Raw genomic sequence first — 7,457 nt, 5'->3', positions numbered from 1 at the left:
TGGTTTAGTAAATATAAAGTAATGCAACACAGAGCGTATCGCTGCTCTGCATTACTTTGCATCGGGTAGGCATTACATGGGTGGAGCATGGGCATTCCCATCCTTCAACCCATGGATTGTGATGCAAACCCAGATTTACAAACACTTGTAAACCTGGGTTTACACCAAAATGGTGCGCCTACTCGACAGAGCCATGAAAAGGAGAAGTATCTTTATTTCTCCTTGTTATTTCCTCTTTCCACATGTGCTGCATTCTTGAGCACACATAAAAAGAGGAATATTCATCTACTGATTGTTTTCGTGCAGGAAGGTGTCCCTTCCAGCACAAAAACAATGCTGTCTGTATTGCAGCCATCCTTGCACTATGGTGCAAGGGAGCCTGTGTTGGCGCTAGGCAGCACACAGTGTGCCAGTGCAAGGAGAGAGCAGAAATACTCCATATCTTTGTATACATGGAGTATTTTTGCTCACTCCCTTTCAGACAGCGCAGTGCTGCAAGTTCCCTGCTGCATCTCGTTGCTTGAAACAATAGTACATTTGCCCCCAAACACACTCCTCATTATCTGGAACTGCCGGAGAAACATACATGCATATCAGTTTCATCCTTAGCAAATGTATATCATCTGATCATACACCTAAGCACTTGTAACTGATTCTCATACATGAGGCACAATTACAGATCTTGTGGCTGATTCTCACACCTGAGGCACAATTATAGATCTTGTGGCTGATTCTCATACCTGAGGTACAAATACGGATCTTGTGACTGATTCTCATATATGAGGCACAATTACGGATCTTGTGACTGATTCTCATACCTAAGGCACAATTACGGATCTTGTAACTGATTCTCATACCTGAGGCACAATTACAGATCTTGTGACTGATTCTCATACATGAGGCACAATTACAGATCTTGTGACTGACTCTCATACCTAAGGCGCAATTACTGATCTTGTTACTGATTCTCGTACCTGAGGCACAATTGCGGATCTTGTGACTAATTCTCATACATGAGGTAGAATTACGGGTTTTGTGGCTGATTCTCATACATGAGGTACAATTATGGATTTCATGGTTGATTTTCATACATGAGGTATAATTATGGATCTTGTGCTGATTCTCATACCTGAGGCACAATTACAGATCTTGTGACTGATTCTCATACCTGAGGCATAATTACAGATCTTTCGGCTGATTCTCATCAGAACTGAGGTACAATTACAGATCTTGTGACTGATTCTCATACCTGAGGCACAATTACAGATCTTGTGGCTGATTCTCATCATACCCGAGGCACAATCACAGATCTTGTGACTGATTCTCATCATACCTGAGGCACAATTACAGATCTCGTGACTGATTCTCATACCTGAAGCACAATTACAGATCTTGTGGCTGATTCTCATCATACCTGAGGTACAATTACAGATCTTATGACTGATTCTCATACCTGAGGCACAATTACAGATCTTGTGACTGATTCTTATACCTGAGGTACAATTACAGACCTTGTGGCTGATTCTCATACATGAGGTACAATTACGGATCTTGTGACTGATTCTCATCATACCTGAGGCACAATTATAGATCTTGTGGCTGATTCTCATCATATCTGAGGCACAATTACAGATCTTGCGGCTGATTCTCATCATACCTGAGGCACAATTACAGATCTTGTGACTGATTCTCATACCTGAGGTACAATTACAGACCTTGTGGCTGATTCTCATATATGAGGTACAATTACAGATCTTGTGGCTGATTCTCATCATACCTGAGGTACAATTACAGATCTTATGACTGATTCTCATACCTGAGGCACAATTACAGATCTTGTGGTTGATTCTCATCATACCTGAGGCACAATTATAGATCTTGTGGCTGATTCTCATCATATCTGAGGCACAATTACAGATCTTGCGGCTGATTCTCATCATACCTGAGGCACAATTACAGATCTTGTGACTGATTCTCATACCTGAGGTACAATTACAGACCTTGTGGCTGATTCTCATACATGAGGTACAATTACGGATCTAGTGACTGATTCTCATCATACCTGAGGCACAATTACAGATCTCGTGGTTGATTCTCATACATAAAGTCCCATTACAGATCTTCCCCTTCAATCACCCGGGGGTGAGATATCTTCTTCCTCCCTTGCCATAAAAATAAGATATTAAAAACGTTTCCTTAATTCAATATCAAAAGGGCCAAAGTCACAAAATTGAATAAATATTTGGGACACACAGGGCAATCCAGGAAATAGCACCTTAGGCCCGATTGCAAATATGAGCAAAAACTAAATTTTCCATGCAAAGTCTACTTTATGGAGGGATCTAACTTCCTGTCTCTGGGGAGTTCTCTTCCTGGGGCTATTGCCAGGTGCGATACAATATTCCCAAATTCAGTTTCGGCAGGTCGAACCTGCTGAAATTTACCATAGGGAAACTCCCAGTAATCACTGGGAAATGCAGAATTCAGTGAGCAGGGCACCCAAAACTGCATGTTAGACCCATTTCAGAGTGAACAGGAAGCGTTTATCTCACCTAGTAAATTCCTCACCCAGCAGCATCAGTTTTCACAAGGTTCGGTTAATACCTCAAGCCCATTCGGGGCACTAGTAATCTGGGTCTGAGCGGTTCTCAAGGCCGGACTGGCTGTAACGGGCATTGGGTGTTTCCTCAGAGGCTGGAAGGGTGGGTGCCTGTTTTGCAGCGGTGGGGGCCACTTTTGTGACCGGGGGCCGGTTTTGCAGTGATGCTGCAATATCGCACCCCCAGTAACAAAAGCAGCAAGCAAGCGTTTCCAGCCTTCCGGTGCCAGGCAGTGCTTCCCCAGGGGCTAGTCCAAGAAAATTGCCAGGGCTGCTTTGGGTTCCCAGTCCAGTGCTGGCTGTTCTTCATAGGGCACTGTCAAAAACAGGGGAGTCAGGGCACTCTGTGCTTCTGCTGACATCACTGGCTTCCTCTGACTCAACAAACACTTCAAGAGAGGTCCAGCACCCTGCTAAAGGCAATGAAAAGGCTTCCAAAACAGAGAGGAAAAAACATCACTAAGATGCCAGTTTGCTCTGGGGTTACAAGTCTTCAGTGGGACATCTGCACAAGAGTGGCACTTGCATGTTCTGCATTTCAATTCTAATTGCATTGGTCATGCTCATGATGGACAAGTGCCGGCTGTCCTTCGTTTGTTTTATTATGTTGGTCTTTTAAAAACTGCATTAGGGAGGGAAAAGGGGAGTGCCTGAGATGCTAGCGTCAGGGCTTTTATGGTCTGTCAGTGCCAGGGGACCAAGGCAGGAGCAGAGTCAGACATTCAGCATGAGCCAGGATTGGGTCATGCTTGGCTCACCAGCCTGTAGGAACTGGAGATCCAAGTCTCATGGATACAATACCAGGATCTGAGCGCCTTGCTGGGTCTCATGGGCTTCCAGGGGTTTTATTCACTTACCATTAAAAAGGCTTGTGGGCGCGCTGGAAGATGGTGCAGAAAAGTGCAAACACCCTAGCAGCCCTTAGTAAATCCAGGCACAAGGGACTTCTACATCTGTAAGATTCTCGTGGACGTCACATGAGCTGTAGGGACAGGACAGAGCTGATGGGAGTTTGATGTTTGACATCATGTACTAAACATAATTGTTCCTGTGAACCCACTCCAACAATATCCTACAAAATAAACATTCATAGAAGGGCTTTTGGGCTGCAGGTTTCAGCCACTGGTCTGTTGAATTGTCAGTCACATTTTACTTCCACCCACTACAGCATACAGCATGGGGCGATGGGTCAACCCACTTTACCTACAGGATCCCTACACTGAGTCACTGCAGAAAACATGTGCACATTATTCACATCTGCTTAAAAATTGTTCTTATCTCTTCAGCGGCTAGGCTCTTTCAAAGGGTGCTTTTTAATTTTATATTTTTATATTATCTTTAAAACATGGCTATTTACTTTGCCTGCACTTAAGATGCCCAGTTAGAAGGTTTCATTTTCAAAGCTGTTATAAAGTGTTTACCAATTGTGGCTGTCTCCAATTTGCATACTTGAATGGGTGATGATGTGTTCCTGCCCCTTTAACAAACAAAATAATAGTAAAATGCATGGCACAACTGAAAGACTTTAAAAAAAAAACATTATTATTATTATAACAGCCACATATGTCAATGCTTTTTTAAATGTAACATTTTTTATGTCATGCATACAGTGTCCAGGTTTAGGTGGTTGTCTTTTTTCTATGTTTTTGGTTTTTCTTTTTGTGCCGTATGCCTGCAATAAAAATTGCCATTGCTTGTTTAGCACTGCCATCTGTATTCTTCCATATTAATTTTTTGGGTAGGTGAAAAAAATGAAGCTGTAAGTCCACAGTAATTTTCGTAATGAATGTGGAAATATCTTTTTACAACTTCATTTTTTCACCTACCTAAAAAACTCACTTTCTCTGGCTTTGCCCGTGCTTTTTTTAAACTGTCCACGTGGTTGATTCACTTAGCTATTTGCCTGTAGTGACTGAAAGCCTGGAGAGGAAGTCAAAAGAAGACTTAGCTCTACTCAGGAAAGTACAATGATGCAATGTTACTCTGTGTATTTATGTTTACAAATCAGTATAAACACAAAAATGGGAGCCTTAACATCTCTGGACAAAGTGCTAAATCGCAAGGAGAAGCTTTTGTAAGTAATGTAAATTCCATACATTCCGTGATCTTCATAATTTATCACATGTTGTGAATTTTGCTCAACTGCAACAGTGATGTAACCTGCTCCCCCTCTACGTTTCTAGATATTTGCCCATGCACTTATAACCTGCTGGCATTAACGTGCAATGCCCAGCTTTCTTTAAAAGTCTGCAGCAACTCCCATCCCTGGAGTTAAGACTTAGTCATTTAAAACCCCCTGGAATTAAAATAAATAAATAAAATATATCAGAGGATTTTCCATAATCTCCAAGACCCAAAACAGGCTTCTAGGCTGGACCACACTGGACCATGAATTACCATAGTTTGACCTTTTGTGACTCCACATTTGACTATACCCATATATCCGCCTTTTCACATACAGCGCTTTGACACCCCACACGGGGCTGTTTCTTGCTATGTGAAACAAATAAAACCGAACGTTTCCCTTACACAGATACCGTGGGAGGTGAAGGGAACTGAAAGAGGCCCAACTGGTAGAGTACATAAATATGAGACTATCTTTGATATATGGTACATGACTCACTGAAGAATGCTCACCCTACCAGGGCTTACACGACTGCCCTGGAGGCAGGCAAACAGTACAGCAACCCTGATTTATTGTGTTGCTAACACCCAGCACACACACAGCCTCCATCCATCACACGCTTCATAAGAGCCACACAGAAACACTCCTGTCCTGGAGCCACCGACAAACAGCTTTTATCTCACAGAACAGGGCTCCTTGACAATCTCTTCACTTCTACATCCCCTCCCTGCCGCCCCCACACTCCCAGTAACATCTCTGAATCCCATGCTTTTAAGCTGTAAAAATAACTCTCTTGAAAAGTGAAGTAATGAGGCCTGCATTAGGGAGGCTGCAGTGTCATCTGTAGGAGTCCAGAAAGATAATGCACATCACCATTTGTGTTTAATGCAAACCAACTTAAAATACACACATTCATTTAACAATTGTTTGAGGAAAGACAGCTCTTTAATCATATCACAAAATAGCAAGTGTTACAAAAACACAGAAATTCTAATAAAAAACTTTAGATAAAATTGATCAAATATGGTTATCTATGCACTCCCTAACTCACTGCTCATGAACTTACAGATGATATCACAAATTACATCATTGGTGACTTCACTTGTGACTGCACATAAACAAGTATTGGCATAGCCAATAGGTCTCGCCTTTGGGGCCTTATAAGTGTTTAACCATGCAACATTTTATGTTGTTGCATCAAAGATATTGTGCGGCATAACTAAATACTTATAAGGTCCCAAAAGCGAGACCTATTGGCTATGTCAATGCTTGTTTTTTAAAGCTCTTTGGCCTAGATAAGGGCACAGAGTGGATCATTTGACCCCCACCTCCCCAACCCCCACTCTCAATCACATTAGCAACTGCCTTTTGGGTCACAGGAGGATGTCAAACTGTACACAACAGAGAATAGATTCTAGTGGCAAATTATAATAAAAATAAAAAAATAGAAAGGCCTAAACATCAGTTGCTAAAATAGTGAGGGAGACTGTGTAAAGCGCGTGACAGCCTCATACACCTGCTCCTCCAAGCACAGTGAACGGACAAATCCTTACCTACTGTGTGACTTTAACACCCCAGATTATTAATCAAGAACATTAAGTGCACATTGGTAATTTAAAAGTAAATGTATCAGGTTTGCAGCTAATTAGGACCGGAAGAATTTCTGCAGAACCAAAAGCTTCGAAACAGAACCTGCAGGCGAATTGGAATGAATTTTCCATTTCTAGCATCACAAATTATATTTGTAAACCCTTTAAAAGTATCGTGACATTTTACTTTAAGCTATTAACACGTTTTTGGTATTAAGATGGTGGTAGCAATTTTCGCTCTTACATTAAAGTGCATTTATTCTCACACCGCACACATCTTTCTAATACATTGATCTGAGCAAATGGTTTCAGGGAGTCTTTTTCCATCAATAATCTTTGACCACCGAACGAACAACCCGAGAAAACCAGCTCATTCCCCATCTACTCTAGAAACAGCTTGGATTACACGAATTATCAGTGGTGACAAACAGAGAGCTCCACATTCTCAAAACTGTAGTATTTGGTGCTATTTGAAAAAAAAATTCTAGTTATGGTTAGTATCGAACACAAACTAACCTTCATCAGGATACCATGCACATCCCCTATAGAGGGCGCTGTATCAATAAGCACAGCAAAGCACCCTGAAATGGTGCTGAGTCAACCAGTGGCAACAAAGAAATACCACAAATACATATTTAAACCCACAGGGCATTTAACACGAATGTACACGCGAACCAGGATTGTACCATTCGTGCGCGAGTCACCATCTTGGAGATAAAGGGGTAAGTCATTTTACGGTGTCACAGATATCCCTGACATCATGGAGGGTTTTCCTCTAACAACCGATATTTCATGCATCTATACTTGCTATATTTACTAGGCACTGATAAGGGATTTTATCTATATCCTGAAAGTAGTTTATGAGAACATTGACTGACTGAGCTATGACAATAAGGCAGTAAATCGATGAAGCAGACACAAGAAGGATTACTTTTCTCCTGGCGATGAAGATGCAAGCATTCCCAAAACAGATTGGACTGTCTTTAAGAAATGCAGTCGTCAGCAGAAGTAGGGGAATGCCATATATTAAAATCTAAAAATAACTAATAATATAATGTGTATTTGTAAAGCACACGTTCACCAAGAAGGACATCTTGGCGTTGAATAACAGATGTACATTTTATTGACCTCCGATGGATGGAAG

Source organism: Triturus cristatus, chromosome 9, assembly GCF_964204655.1.
Source record: "Triturus cristatus chromosome 9, aTriCri1.1, whole genome shotgun sequence".
In the NCBI taxonomy this organism is placed as follows: Eukaryota; Metazoa; Chordata; class Amphibia; order Caudata; family Salamandridae; genus Triturus; species Triturus cristatus.
Note: the sequence above shows the minus strand (reverse complement) of the source record.